General features: G+C 37.5%; 1 long non-coding RNA gene across 1 annotated transcript in view; it reads left to right on the top strand.

Annotated features, from left to right (window-relative positions):
* LOC109499758 overlaps positions 1-15995 on the top strand; it is a 177701-nt gene extending 161706 nt beyond the window's left edge. The window contains exon 3 of the long non-coding RNA XR_002157242.3: positions 14074-15995. This is a non-coding gene — a long non-coding RNA (uncharacterized LOC109499758). The remainder of the gene's footprint in view (positions 1-14073) is intronic.
* Positions 15996-25130: the final 9135 nt, after the last annotated feature.

Here is a 25130-nt window from a genome sequence, read left to right as displayed (position 1 = left end):
GTGATGACCTTTCATAATTTGTCATTCATAGTATGCCATCCTGAGTTAAACTTGGCATCACAGTTTAGAGATATACAATTAAATACAAAACAAAACACAACAAAAATATTTTAGTGATTTGGTAAGTATTAAAATTCCTGGGCTATATTTTCTTCATTATGGAAATAATTCTGTATGCCTTGGACATCCCCAAATAATTCAGCAATTTATGGATTTAATAAATAAGATAAAATCTGAATACTCTAAATGCTTCTCAGCCACAGGAAACATACTGTACCTTGGGTTTGAATATATGTGGAAATGTAGCCATGTAGCATTATTTATGGTGGTTATATTTTTTAGGTTGTTAGGACTTTATTAAAATCAGATCTGGAATTTTTAAGCTATATAATGCTTGCTATCTGTTGGTTTCAGGAAAAAAATAATCACTACATTTCCCCATCTCATTTAAAATATAGGAGAGTCAAACTGCAGAAACTAAGCTAAATCAGAAATGCATTGTATAGCAGTCACCTTTTGCATTCGAGAAAAACTCTATTTTTTGCAGCCCTGAACAATTGTTAAAAAAGTCATGTGTTGCTTGTCAGGTCTCAGATGTAGATTCAGCTGAACACTTGCATTTAAAATAATTAGCTTAGATGGCATTCGTTTTCATACTAATGGGCCTTTAGTCCCATTAGCAAAGATCAGGTGGACAGTTTCAATTCAGCAAAAATCTTTCATTTATAAAATTAAACAAGAATTTCAAAAATATAAGGTGCCAGTGACCATCAAAAGTACACTTTGAAAGCAGTGGTGTTGGGCTACAGCCTGATTCTTCTGTTTGAAGCTATAATTATCCTAGTCATTGAGAGATGAAGATTCTTCTACTATCTGTTTTGAAAGATGCATTGTAAGGACTGCTTAGTCCTGGTCAAATACAAAATTTAGATGAGCACAAAATAGACTTCTTTCTTAATTATGTAGATTTTCTGGTTAGTGACAAACCCTCAGAGGTGCAAAGATGCACTAAAATCTTTTTTATGTTTTTTTTTAAACCAATTATCTTTTCTTTATACCAATTCATTAAATTTGTATCTTAAATGTTTCCACTGTGTTGTGACTTAGAAAATAAATCTGGAGACTTATCATATCTTACTTGCAGACAAAAGTTTTTTTAAACACATTATTTCACTTAATTTTTCCCTAATAATATATTTGCACTTGATATCATTATTGATTAAAAGGTACTAAATTAACAAAAATATTTAGTTTCCTTAATTTAAACTGAGGTAACATTTAATAATTCAGATAAGAGAATAAAATATGTGATGTAGAAAGAGGTTAATTAATAGTATTTTAACATTGGAAGGGACCTCAGAGGTCATTTAAGTTCTTTCTCAAATCAGGGAGCTTCACAAAAGTAGGCCTAAGTTTATTCATCCCATGGTTGCTTACTTTCAGGGATGAAGAAATCATTTCTTCATGACACAAGCATTTACATTATTGAAACTGTTATCTATCTTCTTGCATCTCCTACCTATTGGTCATATTTTCCTTTTGAAACATTGGGGAAAATAAGTCTATTCCTCTCTACACATGATACCTCCTAATATTTAAAAATTCTATTCTGTTTGGGGCTCCTGGGTGGCTCAGTTGGTTGAGTGACCGACTTCAGCTCAGGTCATGATCTCACAGTCTGTGAGTTTGAGCCCCACAACGGGCTCTGTGCTGACAGCTCAGAGCCTGGAGCCTGCTTCGGATTCTGTGTCTTCCTCTCTCTCTGCCCCTCCCCCACTCATGCTCTGTCTCTCTCTGTCTCAGAAATAAATAAACATTAAAAAAAATTCTATTCTGTTTTTAATTAGATCTTCCCTTCTCTAGTTTTCCAACCACTCTTTTATGGCACGATATTCAGACCAGATTCTAAACTACCCACCTAAATTATTCTAAATTCTCTCTACTCTGTCCTGTACCATGACATCTAGGACTTCATTCGGTATTCTGGATGTTGTCTGCCTAGGACCAAATACATTGATGGAGAAAATCTCAATCTATTTGAACAATATTTTTTCTCTCAATGCAACATATAAACATATAGTTGGCATATTGGAGAAAAGGGTTGGTGGTGGTGGCTGTTGTTCAGTGACATCATCTTTGGTTTGGTTGCTGCAATCTGTGGTCAGCTAAAGCACTCTGATCTTTTTCAAGTCAATTGCTGTCAGACAGTCTTTCTCATTTTGTTTTGTGTGCTCCTTATTTTTGTTGCTATTGTTGTTTTTAATCTCCAAGCAGGAATTGAGTGTTGATCTTGTTAAAGTGGCAAAATTTTGATGCTGTCAAGGCCAGTTTGAATCTTAATTTTGTTCTCTTCTGTGTTAACTATCATGCATATGCTTAGAGCTCTGCCAGTTTGATAAATAAACCGTCTTTCTTTTCACAAAATCTGTGGCTAGAAAGTTAGACATGACAGAATCAGGAAAAACCATAGAATTCTACATGTCCTTAGAAGTCTTGTGACATATTATGAAAGATCCTTTCTAGTCACTGATTAGCACACCTGAGTGTGGTCATTCAAATCTAAGCTATCACCTGTGAGGAACTTCATCAAATAGCTTCAAAATCAAGCAGCAGAGTGAAAGGTGATATAGACAGCATGGAGGTTAAGGGTACCAAGCTCAGGCCCCAAAGTGCCAGGGTTTGAACTTGGGCTCTGGCTCTTACCAGTTATTTGAGCTTGCCTTTATTACTTACCTTCTCTGGATTCAATTTCCTTATCTCTAAAGAAGAGTGATGATGATAATGAAGAAGAAGGAGGAGGAGGAGTAGGTGGTGGAGGAGGAATAAGAGGAGGTTGACAGGAATAAGAAACAAACCATACATAGGGTTGTTATAAGGATTAAATAAGTAAATATATCTAACATACCAAGGAAAATACCTGACATATAACTGACATATAATAAACACAAAATTGTGACTAAAATTAACCTTACATTTCATAGCATTGTTTAGACCTATCAGCTTTTGTGAAACATACTCTTACCAATCATTGATTTAATTTTTTCAAAAGCAGTAAACCTTAGGATTAATAATTTATTCCAAAAATTTATCTAAAATAAAAATTAAGCCTACTATTGATCATTTAAAAATTTTTTAATGTTTATTTTTGAGAAAGAAAGACAGAGCACGAGTGGGGGAGGGGCAGAGAGAGAGGAAGACACAGAATCCCAAGCAGGTTCCAGGCTCTGAGTTGTCAGCACAGAGCCCCAATGTGGGGTTCAAACTCATGAACTGTGAAATCATGACCTGAGCCAAAGTTGGACACTTTATCGACTGTGCCCACTCAGGAGCCCTGTTAATTTTAAAGCCTTTTTTTTTTTAAAGTTTATTTATTTTTGACAGGGAGAGAGAGGTAGAGCATGAGAGGGGGAGGGGCACAAAGAGGGAGACACAGAATCTGAAGCAGGATCCAGGCTCCAGGCTCCAAGCTGTTAGCACAGAACCCCACGCGGGACTCGAAGTCACAGTCTGGACCGCGAGATCATGACCTGACCTGAAGTCGGACACTCAATTGACTGAGCCACCCAGGTGCCCCAGGAGCCCTGTTAATTTTAAAATGCAACTTTTCCATTTTTTTAGAGTACATAACATGATGTAAAAGTGTTTTATATATTCTTTTAAAGGCTTATAAGAAGATGAAAATTTTAAGTGATATTATTCTTTTGTATATATTTGAGACTATATTAGTAAAATATATGATTTTAAATGTAAAAAAAGAAAGTATGCTTAATCTTGATTATAGTATATTAGAAAGAAAACTTCACTCTTTTTTTAAATTTTTTAATGTTTGTTTCTGAGAGAGAGAGAGAGAGAGAGAGAGAGAGAGAGAGAGAGAATGAGTGGGGGAAGGGCAGAGAGAGAGGGAGACACCGAATTGAAAACAGGCTCCAGGCTATGAGCTGTCAGCACAGAACCCGCCACTGGGCTCAAACTCATGAACTGTGAGATCATGACCCGAGCTGAAGTCAGATGCCCAACAGACTGAGCCACCCAGGCACCCCAACTTTACTGCTTCTTGAACACAACTATCTGGTATTAAAACTGAGACATGCATACCCAATAGTTTTAGATTTTTCAGTTTAAGATTATTATCTCCTTAATTCACATTATTTCACCATAATATTATCAATTCCAAAGTAACCTTTGCTTAAAAACACTGCCTGAATGAACTTTAGGAAGAAAGCTGGCATTGGAAAGCTTCTTTTGAAAGACTTAATGAAAACCCCCAGCACTTCTGGGTAATTTTGTGAACAAGAAGAGGGCAACGTTCTTGTTGGAAAGTGCGTGGATTAAATGCAAGTAACAGATTACTTGGAGTCAAAACCAAAACCTTCTTATGTGGTATGAATTCAGCCTACAATGACAGAGGTCAGCAGAGGTCAGACTCAGCTGAGCAGACAGTTGCTCCTTTCTTGGAGTGTAGCAAGGAGGTACCGATCTCACACTCTATCTGTTGCTTTGTCACTTGCTTTTGTTTTTTTTTTTTTTCTTTTTTTTTATATGAAATTTATTGACAAATTGGTTTCCATACAACACCCAGTGCTCATCCCAAAAGGTGCCCTCCTCAATACCCATCACCCACCCTCTCCTCCCTCCCACCCCCGCATCAACCCTTAGTTTGTTCTCAGTTTTTAAGAGTCTCTTATGCTTTGGCTCTCTCCCACTCTAACCTGTTTTGTTTTTTTTTTCCTTCCCCTCCCCCATGGGTTCCTGTTAAGTTTCTCAGGGTCCACATAAGAGTGAAACCATATGGTATCTGTCTTTCTCTGTATGGCTTATTTCACTTAGCATCACAGTCTCCAGTTCCATCCACGTTGCTACAAAAGGCCATATTTCATTTTTTCTCATTGCCACGTAGTATTCCATTGTGTATATAAACCACAATTTCTTTATCCATTCATCAGTTGATGGACATTTAGGCTCTTTCCATAATTTGGCTATTGTTGAGAGTGCTGCTATGAACATTGGGGTACAAGTGGCCCTATGCATCAGTACTCCTGTATCCCTTGCATAAATTCCTAGCAGTGCTATTGCTGGGTCATAGGGTAGGTCTATTTTTAATTTTCTGAGGAACCTCCACACTGCTTTCCAGAGCGGCTGCACCAATTTGCATTCCCACCAACAGTGCAAGAGGGTTCCCGTTTCTCCACATCCTCTCCAGCATCTAGAGTCTCCTGATTTGTTCATTTTGGCCACTCTGACTGGCGTGAGGTGATACCTGAGTGTGGTTTTGATTTGTATTTCCCTGATAAGGAGCGACGCTGAACATCTTTTCATGTGCCTGTTGGCCATCCAGATGTCTTCTTTAGAGAAGTGTCTATTCATGTTTTCTGCCCATTTCTTCACTGGGTTATTTGTTTTTCGGGTGTGGAGTTTGGTGAGCTCTTTATAGATTTTGGATACTAGCCCTTTGTCCGATATGTCATTTGCGAATATCTTTTCCCATTCCTTTGGTTGCCTTTTAGTTTTGTTGGTTGTTTCCTTTGCTGTGCAGAAGCTTTTTATCTTCATAAGGTCCCAGTAATTCACTTTTGCTTTTAATTCCCTTGCCTTTGGGGATGTGTCGAGTAAGAGATTGCTACGGCTGAGGTCAGAGAGGTCTTTTCCTGCTTTCTCCTCTAAGGTTTTGATGGTTTCCTGTCTCACATTTAGGTCCTTTATCCATTTGGAGTTTATTTTTGTGAATGGTGTGAGAAAGTGGTCTAGTTTCAACCTTCTGCATGTTGCTGTCCAGTTCTCCCAGCACCATTTGTTAAAGAGGCTGTCTTTTTTCCATTGGAAGTTCTTTCCTGCTTTGTCCAAGATGAGTTGGCCATACGTTTGTGGGTCTAGTTCTGGGGTTTCTATTCTATTCCATTGGTCTATGTGTCTGTTTTTGTGCCAATACCATGCTGTCTTGATGATGACAGCTCTGTAGTAGAGGCTAAAGTCTGGGATTGTGATGCCTCCTGCTTTGGTCTTCTTCTTCAAAATTCCTTTGGCTATTCGGGGCATTTTGTGGTTCCATATGAATTTTAGGATTGCTTGTTCTAGTTTCGAGAAGAATGCTGGTGCATTTTTGATTGGGATTGCATTGAATGTGTAGATAGCTTTGGGTAGTATTGACATTTTGACAATATTTATTTTTCCAATCCATGAGCAGGGAATGTCTTTACATTTCTTTAAATCTTCTTCAATTTCCTTCATAAGCTTTCTATAGTTTTCAGCATACAGATCCTTTACATCTTTGGTTAGATTTATTCCTAGGTATTTTATGCTTCTTGGTGCAATTGTCAATGGGATCAGTTTCTTTATTTGTCTTTCTGTTGCTTCATTGTTAGTGTATAAGAATGCAACTGATTTCTGTACATTGATTTTGTATCCTGCAACTTTGCTGAATTCCTGTATCAGTCTAGTAGACTTTTGGTGGAGTCTATCGGATTTTCCATGTATAATATCATGTCATCTGCAAAAAGCGAAAGCTTGACTTCATCTTTGCCAATTTTGATGCCTTTGATTTCCTTTTGTTGTCTGATTGCTGATGCTAGCACTTCCAGCACTATGTTAAACAGCAGCGGTGAGAGTGGGCATCCTTGTCATGTTCCTGATCTCAGGGAAAAAGCTCTCAGTTTTTCCCCATTGAGGATGATGTTAGCTGTGGGCTTTTCATAAATGGCTTTTATGATCTTTAAGTATGTTCCTTCTATCCCAACTTTCTCAAGGGTTTTTATTAAGAAAGGGTGCTGGATTTTGTCAAAGGCCTTTTCTGCATCGATTGACAGGATCATATGGTTCTTCTCTTTTTTTGTGTTAATGTGATGTATCACGTTGATTGATTTGCGAATGTTGAACCAGCCCTGCATCCCAGGAATGAATCCCACTTGATCATGGTGAATAATTCTTTTTATATGCCGTTGAATTCGATTTGCTAGTATCTTATTGAGAATTTTTGCATCCATATTCATCAGGGATATTGGCCTGGAGTTCTCTTTTTTTACTGGGTCTCTGTCTGGTTTAGGAATCAAAGTAATACTGGCTTCATAGAATGAGTCTGGAAGTTTTCCTTCCCTTTCTATTTCTTGGAATAGCTTGAGAAGGATAGGTATTATCTCTGCTTTAAACGTCTGGTAGAACTCCCCTGGGAAGCCATCTGGTCCTGGACACTTATTTGTTGGGAGATTTTGGATAACCGATTCAATTTCTTCGCTGGTTATGGGTCTGTTCAAGCTTTCTATTTCCTCCTGATTGAGTTTTGGAAGAGTGTGGGTGTTCAGGAATTTGTCCATTTCTTCCAGGTTGTCCAATTTGTTGGCATATAATTTTTCACAGTATTCCCTGATAATTGTTTGTATCTCTGAGGGATTGGTTGTAATAATTCCATTTTCATTCATGATTTTATCTATTTGGGTCATTTCCCTTTTCTTTTTGAGAAGCCTGGCTAGAAGTTTGTCAATTTTGTTTATTTTTTCAAAAAACCAACTCTTGGTTTCGTTGATCTGCTCTACAGTTTTTTTAGATTCTATATTGTTTATTTCTGCTCTGATCTTTATTATTTCTCTTCTTCTGATGGGTTTAGGCTGCCTTTGCTGTTCTGCTTCTAGTTCCTTTAGGTGTGCTGTTAGATTTTGTATTTGAGATTTTTCTTGTTTCTTGAGATAGGCCTGGATTGCAATGTATTTTCCTCTCAGGACTGCCTTCGCTGCGTCCCAAAGCGTTTGGATTGTTGTATTTTCATTTTCGTTTGTTTCCATATATTTTTTAATTTCTTCTCTAATTGCCTGGTTGACCCACTCATTCGTTAGTAGGGTGTTCTTTAACCTCCATGCCTTTGGAGGTTTTCCAGACTTTTTTCTGTGGTTGATTTCAAGCTTCATAGCATTGTGGTCTGAAAGTATGCATGGTATAATTTCAATTCTTGTAAACTTATGAAGGGCTGTTTTGTGACCCAGTATATGATCTATCTTGGAGAATGTTCCATGTGCACTCGAGAAGAAAGTATATTCTGTTGCTTTGGGATGCAGAGTTCTAAATATATCTGTCAAGTCCATCTGATCCAATGTCTCATTCAGGGCCCTTGTTTCTTTATTGACCGTGTGTCTAGATGATCTGTCCATTTCTGTAAGTGGGGTGTTAAAGTCCCCTGCAATTACCACATTCTTATCAATAAGGTTGCTTATGTTTATGAGTAATTGTTTTATATATTTGGGGGCTCCGGTATTCGGCGCATAGACATTTATAATTGTTAGCTCTTCCTGATGGATAGACCCTGTAATTATTATATAATGTCCTTCTTCATCTCTTGTTACAGCCTTTAATTTAAAGTCTAGTTTGTCTGATATAAGTATGGCTACTCCAGCTTTCTTTTGGCTTCCAGTCGCATGACAAATAGTTCTCCATCCCCTCACTCTCAATCTAATGGTGTCCTCAGGTCGAAAATGAGTCTCTTGTAGACAGCAAATAGATGGGTCTTGTTTTTTTTTATCCATTCTGATACCCTATGTCTTTTGGTTGGCGCATTTAGTCCATTTACATTCAATGTTATTATAGAAAGATATGGGTTTAGAGTCATTGTGATGTCTGTATGTTTTATGCTTGTAGTGATGTCTCTGGGACTTTGTCTCACAGGGTCCCCCTTAGGATCTCTTGTAGGGCTGGTTTAGTGGTGACAAATTCCTTCAGTTTTTGTTTGTTTGGGAAGACCTTTATCTCTCCTTCTATTCTAAATGACAGACTTGCTGGATAAAGGATTCTCGGCTGCATATTTTTTCTGTCTAGCACCCTAAAATCTCGTGCCAATTCTTTCTGGCCTGCCAAGTTTCAAAAGAGAGATCAGTCACGAGTCTTATAGGTCTCCCTTTATATGTGAGGGCACGTTTACCCCTTGCTGCTTTCAGAATTTTCTCTTTATCCTTGTATTTTGCCAGTTTCACTATGATATGTCGTGCAGATCGATTCAAGTTACGTCTGAAGGGAGTTCTCTGTGCCTCTTGGATTTCAGTGCCTTTTTCCTTCCCCAGTTCAGGGAAGTTCTCAGCTATTATTTCTTCAAGTACCCCTTCAGCACCTTTCCCTCTCTCTTCCTCCTCTGGGATACCAGTTATGCGTATATTATTTCTTTTTAGTGTATCACTTAGTTCTCTAATTTTCCCCTCATACTCCTGGATTTTTTTCTCTCTCTTTTTCTCAGCTTCCTCTTTTTCCATAACTTTATCTTCTAGTTCACCTATTCTCTCCTCTGCCTCTTCAAGCCGAGCTGTGGTGGTTTCCATTTTGTTATGCATTTCGTTTAAAGCGTTTTTCAGCTCCTCGTGACTGTTCTTTAGTCCCTTGATGTCTGTAGCAAGAGATTCTCTGCTGTCCTGTATACTGTTTTCAAGCCCAGCGATTAATTTTATGACTATTATTCTAAATTCACTTTCTGTTATATTATTTAAATCCTTTTTGATCAGCTTATTAGCTGTTGTTATTTCCTGGAGATTCTTCTGAGGGGAATTCTTCCGCTTGGTCATTTTGGATAGTCCCTGGCATGGTGAGGACCTGCAGGGCACTTCCCCTGTGCTGTGGTGTATAACTGGAGTTGGTGGGCGGGGCCACAGTCCGACCTGATGTCTGCCCCCAGCCCACCACTGGGGCCACAGTCAGACTGGTGTGTGCCTTCTCTTCCCCTCTCCTAGGGGCGGGATTCACTGTGGGGTGGTGTGGCCCGTCTGGGCTACTTGCACACTGCCAGGCTTGTGATGCTGGGGATCTGGCGTATTAGCTGGGGTGGGTAGGCAAGGTGCACAGGGGCAGGAGGGGCAGGCTTAGATCTCTTCTCCTTAGGCGATCCTCTTCAGGAGGGGCCCTGTGGCAGCGGGAGGGAGTCAGATCCGCTGCCGGAGGTTTGGCTCCGCAGAAGCACAGAGTTGGGTGTTTGCGCGGAGCGAGCAAGTTCCCTGGCAGGAACTGGTTCTCTTTGGGATTTTGGCTGGGGGATGGGCGGGGGAGATGGCGCTGGCGAGCGCCTTTGTTCCCCACCAAACTGAGCTCTGTTGTCAGGGGGCTCAGCAGCTCTCCCTCCCTTTGTCCTCCAGCCTTCCCCCTTTCCGAGCAGAGCTGTTAACTTATGACCTCCCAGACGCTTAGTCGCGCTTGTTGTGGGAACACAGTCCGTCAGGCCCCTCTGCTTTTGCAAGCCAGACTCGGGGGCTCCGCTTGGCCGGCTCCCTCCCGCCAGTCCGTGGAGAGCGCACCGCCTCGCCGCCCTTCCTACCGTCTTCCGTGGGCCTCTCGTCTGCGTTTGGCTCCAGCGTCTCCGTTCTGCTAATCCTCTGGCGGTTTTCTGGGTTATTTAGGCAGGTGTAGGTGGAATCTAAGTGATCAGCAGGACGCGCGGTGAGCCCAGCGTCCTCCTAGGCCGCCATCTTGCCGCTTCCCCAACCTCGCTTGCTTTTGAAAGCCAGCAGAAGGTACCAGAATAGTTTTTTGTCTTCCATTTTCCTCTTCTTCCCCAATCCAAGTAATCCAGATACCTAAAATGGCAATCCCCAAATCTCCAAACCTAAAATGATACCATGTATAAGTATTGTCATAATTTTGCTATCATTTATTTCTTGTGTGGAATGAATAGGGTACTTTGATATGCTCTTTACTTACCTCTTTGGTTGTCAAATGACTTATCTTAAAATGGTTATCTTGTGATAGCTTCATCTCAAATGTTTATGCTGTGATGACAGAGTTAAAGCCAAATACCATCTTCTTTTTATTTTTTATGTTTTAGAGAGAGAGAGAGAGGGAAAGAGAGCATGAGGGCAGAGGGAGGGAGGGAGAGAGAGAGAGAGAGAGAGAGAGAGAGAGAGAGAGAGAGAGAGAGAGAATCTTAAGCAGGCTCCATGCTCAGCACAGAGCCTGATGTGGGGCTCAATTCCATGACCCTGGGATTATGACCTGAGCTGAAATCAAGAGTTGGATGCACAACCCACTGAGCCACCCAGGCACCCCCAAATACCATCTTCTTAATCATTATTAACCAAGAAGAGCTATAGAGAACATTCATTTGTCAGTTCTGCAGACTCTCAACCTTGGGTGGAAAGCTACAGAGGCATAGAGGTAGCTTACCAGCTAGTTTATGTTAAAACTGCCAACACTGATGCCTAGCTCTCAATTCTAAACTGCACAGGAATGTTAAAATTAAATTTCCATGACTACTGTATTTTCAATAGTGAATTTTCCTTATCTTAGTTCTCTATCATCTTGAACTCATTTCCCCTCATATTTGCAATTCAAATAGGTAGAATGAAGGGCACTGCAGGTATAATGAGATAAAAAATAGGGTGAATAGGAAAAGAATCTGTGGGTAGATATGACTATTGACTTTTAGCCATGTAATTGATTTAAAGACTAACAATAGAAGCCAAAAAACAAAAGTGTTTTCTTCAATAAAGTATCTGCTTTTATGTTAGAATTTATGGAATTCTTCACCTAGATATCTTTAGTGTAGTTGGTATTACTAGTCTTATCTTGATACGTCTTTCTTATACTGTGCTGAGGTAGGTAAAGGGTAATTCACAGGTGGGAACACATCAGAGCACTGTAAACAAAACTTAAAAATGAAATGAAAGTAAGGAGTATAAGTTTTGGACCCACATCTAGGCAGCCTCATGCGCATGCCTAACTCAGCCAGCTTCCTGGTGAGATTGACTAGTTCTTATCCTTATTAATAGTCTCAGCTTTTTTCCTTCTCTCTTTTCTCTCTAAAACAAGTATAAGCCCTACTTCTCAGGATCTTGATGAAGATTTAATTAACTGGCATATGTAAAATTTCTAAAATCACTAGATACTTCATAAATGTGTCTTGCCTTCCTCTGATGCTCTGATACTTTTGGTAAAGTTATACTGAATACTTATTAATTAAAATTACATTTTCATTTTATTACAGTGTATGCTAAACGTTTAACCTTTGGTTTAGGAAGTATATATTTCATCTTACAATATGAAAATCTACATGAAACAAATGTTTCTGGTTCAGAGTTAATGCTGGGCACTTTCAAGCTGAGAGTAATAATTTGAATAATAATAATAATGAACTCTAAGATAAAAATTCCAAAACTATATTATCTCGGTTATGTGTATTTACACAGAAAGAAACCTTTTTTTTTCTTTTTTTTTTTTTTTTTTTTTTACATTTCCTACTGATAATGAGGGAAAACTACTTAAAATTCATATCAATAAGAAAATGCTATAATGAAAGTGTTAATAAAAATTAACAGTAGAATTAACAGTAGAATACGGTAGTGTATTTTTTTCTTTCACCAAAAGACATTTGATTTTTCATTTCAATACATTGACTTACTTTAAAATGGCTCAGAAAATAACAACTTAAACTGCAATTATTTGAGGGTTTTTTTTTTTTTAGATTTTTTTTTTTTCAACGTTTATTTATTTTGGGGACAGAGAGAGACAGAGCATAAACAGCGGAGGGGCAGAGAGAGAGGGAGACACAGAATCGGAAACAGGCTCCAGGCTCTGAGCTGTCAGCACAGAGCCCGACGCGGGGCTCGAACTCATGGACCGCGAGATCGTGACCTGGCTGAAGTCGGACGCTTAACCGACTGCGCCACCCAGGCGCCCCCAATTATTTGAGGTTTAACTTAAAATTTGTTAGCTGAAATAAATACAAATCCCTTATTATAGTTGCATTATAACAATGTGTATGGTACCAAGAAAACATGATTTTTTTGTTTCTACTGAAAAATATATCCATCACATCTCAGATAATCCAATAAGTGCAACCAGATTGAAACATTGTCAGAACACCAAGATTTAAAATTAGAAATGGGAAAAACTAGTTCAGAAGTCATTGAATATCTTTAACCAAGGGTTGATGGAAAATAAGGAGGAGCACATGAAGTCCCAAATGATAAAATTACTATTTGTTCCTTTATAATTACTCCTCACTGGATGTCCTACCATTAAAGTAACTGGGATCCAAAGTATTACAGAATTATTTTGCATAAAATGAAAAGAATTTCATATCCATAAATTTGTCGAAAAGTCAGTAATGACTTTAATTTGGTTTAACAGATTCTTTTGTACATAGTGTGATAGAATTAACAGCTTTTTTCACTTTTGTCTTTTGGAGAAAAAAAGGAAAAGAAAACAGGATTCTTTTATTTTTTTAAATAATGATCTTAAATGGTTGGTACCTAGAATAAAATGAGCCTAACTTACTTCTTACAAACAACTTCCCCGATAATTTCTTATGAAATTCAAATTACTGAAAAAGTTATTTAATGGAAGAAATGGGGTTTTGAAAACATTTAGAGCATTTTGAATATTGCTTTTAAAGAAGTTGTTATCCTTTTGCTTAAATTCCAGTTCGTTTTTGGAGAGAAACACATTGATCTCGCAACCACACCATACTTGGAGTCTGTAGTTACAAACCCCTGTCCTTCACCCTGCTATACGACAGTTTAATCTTAATGAAATAGTTACATTTCATTAAGTGAAGCTTTATATCAATATTTTGGAACATGAGTTCCTTTTTCATGAAAATAATAGCCATTAAGTTCCCGCTTTAGGTCAACAACCTCTCTGGAACCAGTGCTATATAGTGAGACTATAAACACCCAAGGCTGTAGAAGCTTCCTCAAGAGCAGAAATACAGGATGAAGGGGTGCACTGGGAGGGTGGGGTCACAAGTGGCAAAGATGATGAAACAGAAACCAGATTCACTAAAGCATTAGAGACAGTAATGCTGCCTAACAGTTAACAAATATTTACTCTCATAGGTACTACTTCTTATGACTCTATGTACTTTACATATACTAAAATATTTAATCATTATAAAATTCCTATGAAGAAGATGACATTATTGTGCCTATGGTCCAGGGGAGGAAACTGAGGCATATATTAAAAAACTTACTCAAGTTTACATGTCTATAAAGTAGTAGGACTAGAATTCAGATCGCGATAGCCTGGTGCCAAAATTCCTGCTCTTAACCACTCCACCCTAATGCCTCTTGGCATTATAGCAAGTACCATGATCACAGTGTCTTCTCTCCTTCATCTCTCTAGGGTCACCAGAAGTATGCTGACCCACACCTCTGCAGTTTCTCAAGACAGCAGTCATTCCTCACTTGTTCTCAACTGGAGAACTTAAGGTATGTTTTTTTTTTTTTTTATGGGGGATGAGGGCAATTCTCTTTGTGCCAGTTTCTGTGTAGGTCAAGTATGGAAGTAATCTCATATTAATATATACACAAATACACACATATGCATACATACATGCATATATGTACATACATATACATGCATGTACGTATATGTATATGTATATAATGCATATATATGAAACACCTTAATAAAAATAGTATTATTTGGTGTTTACTATGTGTGAAACATATGACTTAAGTGGATAACCTTCTCTTAATAAATTGACTCAAAACTGTTTTATAAATACTTTTACTTTGTGTTATTCTTTCAATCACTTCAATTAGTCACAAGATTTGCCATCTGAAAGTTACCATGTCAGATTTTGTGAATCAGTGTAATACGATGAATGTGGCCTAGTTTCTGCCTTCAAGAAGTCTACACTGTATTTCTCAAGATAAAACTTCTAAACAAATACATATTGGGCAGAAGGTAATGAGTTTTGTAAGAAATATACACATTAACTATTATAAGACTTTTATAGAATAGAGACATTCTTTCCACATAAAAATACAAAGCAAAGATTTCACAGAGATGATGAAATTTGATGTGAGCCCTAAGTAATTTTGGAAAGGATTTTGATGGACTTCGTATATACCAGGACCTCTACTTTCAGAAACTTACTCAATGAATTTGAGCAAAAGAGTAACTTGCTAGAAGGATATTGAGAAGCACAGTGATCTCTAGGAATGCTAGAGATCATGCTACAGTGCAATACAGCCAGATGTAAGACCTCCCAATCATGTTTTGAGAATGAGCTCCTGTTCATGCCACAGTATACTACTGTCACAGCAACCTTGGGAACACTTTCTTGCTACAACAACCTCTGCCACCAGAGAAAATTCCTCCTGGTTCTTCTTTTTTGCATCGATATTCACAGATTAAAAAAGCAGGGACTATCACGAGTGTCCATATTCATGCTACAAAGGAAAAGAAGAGCAACTATCTGGCATCTTTCCAGTGAGAGGATGGCTGAGCACCTTGCCAAGATTCCCAGGGGGTTCAGATGCCCTGTGATCTAAAGAGTGGCCACAGTTAGTCAAAGGTGGAGGGAGAATGGAAGAGTATTCCCTGAAGCACAAAAGGCATTAGAGAAAGCATCAATATAAAGCTGCCTGCAGTGTCGCCGGAGAAATGAGCATCGTGTGGTATTTCTGCAGTGTAAGAGTCCATGGAAAGGGTTGGAAGAAGTGATGGGAAAGCAGAAAAGACTAGAATGGAAACTAGGTCAGATTATAGACCTTGTTAATTATCAAGCAAAGGAATTTGGTGTTTTTTTTAAATCTGTAATGGGGAGTCATGGAGGCTTTGAGCGGGGGAGGGGGGAGATTTGGCTTGGCGCATGTAAACCTTATTGAAAAAGAGAAATTTATTTGACACTTGGTTCTTTTTGATGCTAATTTCTGCTGTTAGGATTTGCTTTGTGAAATGCTTTAGTCTGAATTTCTAACAAGATAACTTGGAGATTTCATCTTCTTCAATATGATTTTGATTTTGAATAATACATGAGAAAGAATGACATAAAATCATTTTCATATCCCATGTCTCATGAGATGTTTTAAAAAAGTCCTCATAGTAAGTGACATTTCAAAGAATTTGGCTGGTCTGAATATTAGCAGATGCCCCCCACCCAAAGTATGACCTAAAAGGGCATTTCATCAACTGCTATAAATTATAGTTTTCATGGGTCTTTTGGTCTCTTGGAAAATCACTTTGCTATTTCATTTTTTCTTTCTTCTCCTCTTCCCTTTTTTCTACCATTAAATTAAATTTGAATCTGACCACTGTGCACTGTTGCTGAGCTCTAGTTTATTATCCATTTAAAAAATCTGTTCTTCTTTAATTTATGTGTATTATTTTACTTCATAAAAAGATTTTGGAGGGAAATATCCAAAGCAAGTCATATCTCAGGTTCGTAAAAAAAGAAACGGAGGGGACAGGTTAGAATGGGGACAAGAAGAAAACATGCTAAGCCCAAGGGAAAGGTAGTTTCTGTGATGCTGCTTCACATTGACGCAACTTGCTTGAATTTAAGGCAGAAAGAGAAACAGTGAAAGAGATTTTCACCACAGTTGAGCTTCATAGTTTTGAAGGAACATTTTCTAAGCACTAAAATCTCAAATGTGTGACTTTATGCAAGGCACGTGGAGTGGTTTAAAGAGCAATCTCATCAACATTTTAAAAAATACAGAAGCAAATTTCACAGGATTAGTTATTGAAAGTTCATTTTTCCGTGATATTTAGAAATAAACAACTTCTAGATATTTGTAAACAAGATCAGTTCTGGAAAATTAATACATGTGTGGAGATGTAATTTGAAAATATTTGTATGAAGGAAGCAAAAACGAGCCTGAGAAAATGTGCTGTCGAGGGTCCATAGGTAAGATGTTAGCTTTTTCATTCCTTCCTTCCTTTTTCATTTCTGACTCTTATTCATTTCTTCTGTTAGTAGTTATACATTTATACTATTGGAACTATTTCTGATTAATAAGAAAACCATGGTGTCATTAACACATATGAAAGACTTAATCTATTGATCGTGGCCAAAGGAAAATGCTTTTAATCATAGACAAGTATTTTGGAGAGGAATTTCCTTTCTCTTTAACTAGCTTATGATTACTTTTATCCCTTAATATACCACAGCACATGTGGTAGGCACTTATATTTTCTAAATAAATGACTATGTTTTAACTGTCATTAACCATAATATGTTTTTAAGTTTTGTCTATAGGATACTTTTCTCATTTGCTTCATCAGATCTAATTCAGTTATAAAATAGCTATAAATTAGAGTGGACTAAATGTATTTTCTTGAGATTATCAAATAGGATGTTTTCCACATTAACAATCATGGCCCCACTTGATTTCACTTGATGCTAAAAGCACTGTTGCATTGATGGAGATTAAGTTGCTAGATGATAGAGTTCCTCAATAAGGACTCCTGTTAACTTTTACTTTCCTGTGGCAAAATGAACAAAGACAAACATGGAAATAGTAATTTGGCTGTACTTTTTCAAGAGAAAGATCATTTCCAAGGCTTAGATAAATGGCACATGTCACCAGTCCTATGCTATATTTAATGTTTAATTCCAAATGAAAGTTCATATCTTTCTAATTGTAAGCATTAGACCTATAACAAAACTCAATTATGATTATGTTGCCCTTTCATTAGTTTTTTACTTCTTTGGATATTTTCTCTAAGTGACTTATTTCACTAACTTAAGCCCAGAGCAACTTCCTGTTTATAAAGAACTTAATGGAACAAAAATGGTCACTTAGGTTTAGGGATTTATTGTCTTAGGATGGTGACCAAATAAATTAAGCTTCAGTGGAATTGCAAAAGGAATTAATGTCCACTGAAGTTTTTAAAAATAGTTTACATATTTTAATCAAAGCAAGCTTCACTTTAAATTTAAACAATTTTAAATTAGTGCAAATCTAATTATACAATCCATATTGTAAAGACACTTAACTGACAGAACCACCCAGGTGCCCCTAGGTTTAACCCTTTTGTGTAGTGACAGTCCCTGGAATGTGCCTGTAGGGACTGTAGAAGATTATGTTGTTTATCTATTAAAATTTCCAACACTATCCTGTACCACTTTTAGGATTCTAAATACACATATACACACACACACACTTATATTATATATAAATTATTATTATTATAAATTATATATAATATATTGTAATATATATTGCAAATATTAATATGCAATATATGTTATATAATATATTTTATAATATATATTATATAAAAATATATATTATATAATACAATATATACATATATTTTAAATATATTTTTAAAAATATATATTTATATTTTTATACATTTTATATATATTTCACTGAAGTTTCCATTAGTGATCTCTCTACCAATATATATATATTGAAATTTGAAAGCTATATTGAAATGAAGCTTCATGTGGTCTGTTTACTAGCTCATAAAATACTAATGACTATCTTACACATAATAGTCTCTTAGTGTTTATGCATTTACTAGAGCCTGAGGCCTTTCTATGACATAGACTTTAAATACACAATTAGTTGAGACCATTCCAGTAAATAGAATCATTGTAATTGTTAACCTCTATACATTGTATGTATTCATGTGGACAGAGGACCATCACAGATTGGCAACTGAGAAGTGTTAACAGTAAAATTGCCTTTCATGTTGACTGTATCACCCTAAATATCCTTGTGTTTCTGCTGAAAATCCATCTCTTTAGAAGTGTTACTGTGTGTGTGTGTGTGTGTGTGTGTGCGTATTTAGAATCCTAAAAGTGGTACAGGATAGTGTTGGAAATTCAAACAGGTAACCAACAGGATCTTCTACAGTCCCTACAGGCACATTCCAGGGGCTGCCACGATATAAAAAGTTTAGCCCTAGGGACACCTGGGTGGCTCTGTTGGTTAAGTGTCGACTCTTTAAAAAAAAATAGTGTTTATTTATTTTTGAGAGAGAGAGAGACAGAGTGTGAGCAGGAGAGGGGCAGAGAGAGAGGGAGACACAGAATCTGAAGTGGACTCCTGTCTGAGCAGTCAGCACAGAGCCCGACATAAGTGTCTGACTTTTGATCTTGGCTTCGGTCATGATCTCACCATTTGTGGATTCGAGTCCTGCATCAGGCTCTGCACTGCCAGCACAGAACCAGCTTGGGATTCTGTCTTTCTTCTCTCTGCCCCTACCCTGCTTGCTTTCACTCTCAAAATAAATAAATAACCTTAAAAAAAAAAGGATAATCCTAGAATAAGCTGGCCTAGATGCTTTAGCAGACAAAATTCAGGAGATGGGAGCTGAGGGTTTTCCAAGTAGTATTTCTGTTATAGTGTCCAAGAAACTGCTGGCCAGTTAGTAGTGGGAAGGAAATCAGAGTAGATATCTATCAGAAAATGTCCAGTAACAGTTAGGAAGGGAGGAGAATTAAACCAGGATGATTTCAATGTCAGGGTGGGTTCAGAGGGAATATCATCAAGAGGTATGACCTCCAAATTCAGAATTGAGGTTCTTACAAGGGCTAATAGGCCAGATGGACGATTAGGACTCTGAAGGCAAGGCTCTCAAAACCTGTCTTACCTGTTTTCAAAGTGGCCTGACCCAAGGTACCTGGTCTGGAGAGCCAGGTCAGACACCTGGGAAGCTGACAGTTTATGAGTGAAGAATGCAATTTTAAAACAATCTGTTCTTTGAATGCCTTCATGGGAGATGATTGATGGTTGCTTTACTGATTGTGGGGATCAGGTCATTCCTAGTTTCAGGGCTCCCTCTGCTTTCAACTAATTATCAGCTCAATTGTGCCTTTCTTATAAAGATGGCATTCACCATTTTTCTCAAACAGAAGATAAATGAGTTTAAACCATGTTTCCCTTTGGTAGAGTATAATGTTTCAGTAACAGCAAGGATTTTTTTTTAACGTTTGTTTATTTATTTTGAGAGAGAGAGAGTGCATGTGCAGGATGGGAAGGAGGTGGGGAGGAGGAACAGAAAGAGAGGAGAGAGAATCCCAAGGAGGCTTTGCATTGTCAGCTCAGAGCTCGAAAAGGGCTGATCATGACCTGAGCTGAGACCAAGAGTTGGATGCTCAACTGACTGAGCCACCCAGGTGCCCCAGTAACATCAAGGATTTTTAATTTTCATTCCCATGAAAGATTTTCTCACTGAAGTTTCAGTTAGTGATCTCTCTACCAGTTATGTGCCTGCTCACCACTATTTATTTCTGCTGTACCTACGATGTATTTTATAGGCTCAACAAGTCCCATCTATGTCAGCTATGCCATTGCTACCAAATTGCTCCACTAATGTGATGTCCAGAGTGACCACAATGCTGCTCTGCCAGGGTGGGCAGCTCTGCTAAAACCTAGAAAGTGTTGATGGAGCAGAGGGGAGACACTGCCATGAGTCAGGAGGAGGCAGCATGCATGGCTTTTTTTTGGATCTGCACTGTGCCATAATGCCATACCATCACCCTCTGCCACCACTGAGCTTGGGACACTACTCTGTTACATATGCTTGTTCTGATACCACTAAGAGACTGTTTTGCAGACCCTAACTCTGTATGTCTTTCAAGTTTTATGCAAAGAGGTTCCTTCCTTTAAAAAAATCCAATTTTACAGATGAAAAGTGTATAATTTGAGGAATTTTCCAATGGCCATATAATATAGAAGTGATAGAGATATGATTTACAACCAGCCATCTGAATTAAGAGTGTCTATGCTTGAACAATTATGCTACTTAGTTCCAGGTAATCTGTAACTGAACTGAGCTACTCCATGGAAGTCTCTTCTCTTACAATGATTTATTTCAGTCCCTCATTAAAATAGATTCCTATTAAACCAGACCCACTTTAAAATATCCAGAAATACCCAACGAGGGCTTGATTTCAATAATTCCAGTATACGAATATTGGAAAATATTTATTGCCACTCCATTTTGGGCCTCTGTCTATTGTGCATTCCTGCAAGAGGATCATACTTCCTGCCCTTTGATGTCTGTCTTTGTTCATGTGACCAGCTTTGGCCAATGAAATTTAATAGAATTTGTTTGAGCTATTTCACAGCAGAAGTTGGAAGAATCATCTCTATTTTCTCTTTATTTCAAGACCATAATGTACAGGTAGAATTTACAGCCTGGATCCCAGCATGAAAAAGATGTGGACCAGAGCTGAAATTGACTGAAAGAAGACATGCGTGAGGAAAGAAACTTTGATTTTGTAAGGACTTTGAGATTGTTTATCATCAAGCATAACTTAGCTTAAGTTGGCTGAGAGAGGAGTCAACACAATCTTAGATCCCTGGGAAGGTCACTTGCTGCCTAGGTCTCTTCTGGGTCTGTAAAGGATCATTCTTCAGAGAAACAATCATCCTCTCTCTGAAGATATGGCTTCATTCTTCATTCATTCATTACTCAGGTGAACGTAATAGGAAAGAGCAACTGACTTGGTTGTGATACAGGGAAGTAGAGGAAGAAGTCAAAGGTGCCTTTCATGTTTGCATGACATGCTCAATTACTAATTTGCCTTCTCCACCCTGCTCCTTCTTGGTCAAGTCCACCACAGTTGGATTTTCAATGATGTTGATTCATCCTTGAAAACTTCATGTTAACAGATCTTTGACCATAAAGTATGTAAGAACTAGATAAACCTAGATCTGCAAATTGCTAGCTTTGTCATCTTAAGAATGTTAACTATCATTCAGATCCTCAAGATTTTCAATGTGGACTACTGCAATAACCATTTTCCTTGTCTTCATTTCAGCTCCCTCTAGTCCCTCTCACTCTTGCCAAGTTTGTCTTTGTAAATAACATATCTGTTCATATCACTTACTTGCTTAACATCCTTCAGTAAGTCCTTATTGCCTACTAGACAAATCCTAAATTCTTTCACAAGGCACACAAAACTTCCATGAACTGGCCCCTACCTACACCTTCAATTTTATGTCTTGATGTTCCTTACCTGAACTTTGTGTTCTAGCAATGTTGAATTATTTGCATTTCCCTAGATGAGACCAGGGTTTTCTGTCTTCCATCTCCAAACCTCAATCTATGCTGCCCCCTCTAGCTTGTCTGCCCATCCACTCAAAACTCTTGCCTTCCTGACCTTCAAGTTTGTGATCTCAGCCAGAACTGCTTCAAGCATGCGGAAAAACCTTTCTTATTTCCCATTAGTTAGTGTATATAGGATTGTGCTTTCTTAAAAGGGGGGTGGGGCGAGGATCCAAGATTTAAGTATGAGATTGGGGATGGCCTTTGCACAATGAAAAGAGGCAGTCTAGACTTGTCTTTTCAGACAAGTAATGTTCCATGAGGTTCAATTAAACTCCTTAGTGTCTTACATTTAGTAAAATATATTTCTCTAACTAACTTTGTTTGTGATGCATATTTCTATCAAAGACTTCAAGCAGAAGGGAGCAGATACTCTGACTGTTATAGACCTGGGATGAAGTCATTCTTAATGTCACCTAAACACACATTAAACTGTTTTGTAATTCATGATTTGCAGGCTTTCCCTCAATTGTAAACTGTGATGAGCTTCAAGATATTAAACTGGATCTTTTTTTCATCTTTGGAACTCTAGTGCCTAACTGATTATAGGTTATTTATAAATATTTTATTTTGATTTATCTCCAGAATAGAGTAAAAATCAGATTTGACTAATATTTACTGGATTCTGTTTACTAGACACACTGTATTAGGCACTTTGGCATGTTATTTTTACAGAATTTTTAGAAATTCTATTCTTATTTTTATTTTATAGCTAAAGAAACAGAATCTTTAGAGGATAAATTATACAAAATCACATAATAAAAAAGAGCCAGAATTGGAACTCAGGCCTCTCTGGGTCTGTGTTTTGTTATTTTTACCATATTAGAGTCTGACTTTATTATTGAAAAAGACTACTCACACAAATACCTGATGACCTAATCTCTAAAAGGAAGAAAAAAATGAACAGTTCAAAGTATTTTTCAAGTTTTTTAAAATAAATTTGAAACATCAGATTTTCAAGTTAATGCTCAAATCATACATTCAAAGAAACCTCAAGAATTAAAACAGCCTCTCAGGAAATACTACTTGAATATTTATAAATTCCATGGCTGAGCCCCAAGCAGAAGGCAGGAGGACAGGATCATCACTTAATGGGTTGGCTCCTGCCTACACACTCAGTAGTAATTGTCCCTGTGGTATCAGCACAGATAAAGCTCCCTAGCCTTCGTTTTCACCATGGAGTAGCACTTGGTTACATGTCAGAAATCTAAAATACTCAAAAAGATACATTAGCTCCCCCATTGCTCTCTTTCCATCTGTCCCTCGTGATTTCTGTATGCTTAGGAGGTGGCTTCCTACATGCGAACCTGAAAGCATTCATAGGTGACTGTCATTCAATATATCTGAATGATTGGGGGACCTCTGTGAGACCTCCTCAGTGCTCCAGTGTGTCTTGCTGTAGGCCTGAGAACCAAGTAGACACAGACAACTCTGTCAGCAGTAAAGTCAGTCACTTGGGTCATGCTGTGCGAGGGGTTCGAGAGGATCAACACAAAAGAGCCTGGGCTGTAAAAGAAAGACACTGGCCTTGGGGTTTGACAGATTCAGCTTTTACCTCTGCACTGCCACCCATTCATTATGTGACTGTGAGGAAATGCCCAGAAGGCTCATTCCTAGACAAGATGGAGGCTCAGTGCACTGGAGACAACAGAAACACTGATTATATCGCAGTATTGATTCACACATATTTTTCTCTGATGGAATTTTCATAGTAGGTAGAAGGTCCACCAACAAGGAAAAGATTACTTAGTGGTCTTTCCTAAAGGCAATGATTGAAGGTTAAAGGAACAGTGTCAAGAAGGGCAAGAATGTTGAAACTCATTAGGAAAAAAAAAAAAAAAGAATAGAAGCTTAACATTTTGTGCTTTATAGGAAATCAAAGACTATAAACCAGGCACTATGACAATAAGACAGCAAAAGTCTTCATAAATGTTGTAGACTATCCCAATTTGTTCATTTAGTTATTACTTTTTTACCTTCTCCATTATTATTCACATGTAAGCCCTTAAAATCTGAAAAGGAAGTGGGGAACAAAAAGAAAGAAGGGAATCAGAAATGTTACATCTTACCATTTCAAACAGTCAGACTTGGAAGAAACATATTTTGGGATTGAGACATCTACAGAGAGGAGAAGAGAAGGGGATGAATTCCCCAAGACCCATGAAACAGAAAGAAAAGAAAGAAAAGGAACTAAGAGATAACGAGGCTCATGTGAGACAACCAGGCATTTCTCCTGGAGGATAACTTGCCATCTTTAAGCCTCAGTTCTCCCTTTTTTAAAATGGGAATAATCACCACTCTGTCACAGTGTTTCCTTGATGTTTATTGGATAACATATGTTCCACCTAGAATTTTTCCTATCACATAATAATTCAGAGCAGAATTGGGTTTGGTACAGTCAGCAAATATTAGTCCCCTTCTCTACAGTAAGTGTTTATTTCTTTATTTGCTTATCTGTGGTGATATTTACTTATTTTAAAGCTCAGGTCCTAGTGGAGTCTTGTGACTTTGTCTTTCTTTCAAAGGAAACACAGTAACTGGATGGACTGTCTCTGTGGATTTGCTCTTATATGACTCTTTCTCAAGACCTCATATACAGCCATATCCCTCAAGATTCTTAGGAAAGAAATGAAATTCTTTAGGAAGTACCTGTACCAGTCTTTCTCTTCTGCAAGACCAGTGCAAGGGGACAAATGGAAGCTCATATATCTTATACCTAAACACTTAAATTCATAAACAGCCAACAAAATATTTTATAAATTATATTCTACTTTCTCCCCTTGAGAAAATATCCTCATAATAACAAAATGCATTAAGCAATGATTTTTACCTGATTAAAACTAATCAAAATACTTCAAACTACTGAATTTAATTTTTATTGCACATGTCTGAATGTTTTGTTGATGTACTAATATTCTAATGAGTAACTTCAAAAAGACAAACATAATCATAATTTATCATACACTTGTTCATAACATTTATTTTTATTGCCTTCATTTTAGCAAAATCACTAATTGTGCTGGTCAAAATCAAGATTTCTATATAATTTATGTTCTAATAGTTATGCCTAATTAGGCATCCATTACTAAATTTTAGATAATTTTGTTTAATGAGCTTTAGTTTGGAGAATCTGCCTTGTTGAGACAGAAGCAACTAGATTTGTCAAAAGCCATACTTAAAGCCATACTCAAATTTGAAATGAACAAAAAATTGTAGATATCACTTTAAGATATCACTTTAAAACACAATAATCAGGGTCATATGTGATAAATGGTTGGTAAGCAGAAGTGTTATGAGATATTTTGATTTCATCATATAGCTTTCTATATTTGACTTCCATAAGTACTTAAAGCACTATCTCCATCCATACATAATCAGTA

Source organism: Felis catus, chromosome B2 (genome assembly GCF_018350175.1).
Source record: "Felis catus isolate Fca126 chromosome B2, F.catus_Fca126_mat1.0, whole genome shotgun sequence".
Taxonomy (NCBI): domain Eukaryota; kingdom Metazoa; phylum Chordata; class Mammalia; order Carnivora; family Felidae; genus Felis; species Felis catus.
The sequence above is the reverse complement of the archived record's forward strand: the minus strand, read 5'-3'. Positions and strand labels throughout refer to the sequence as shown.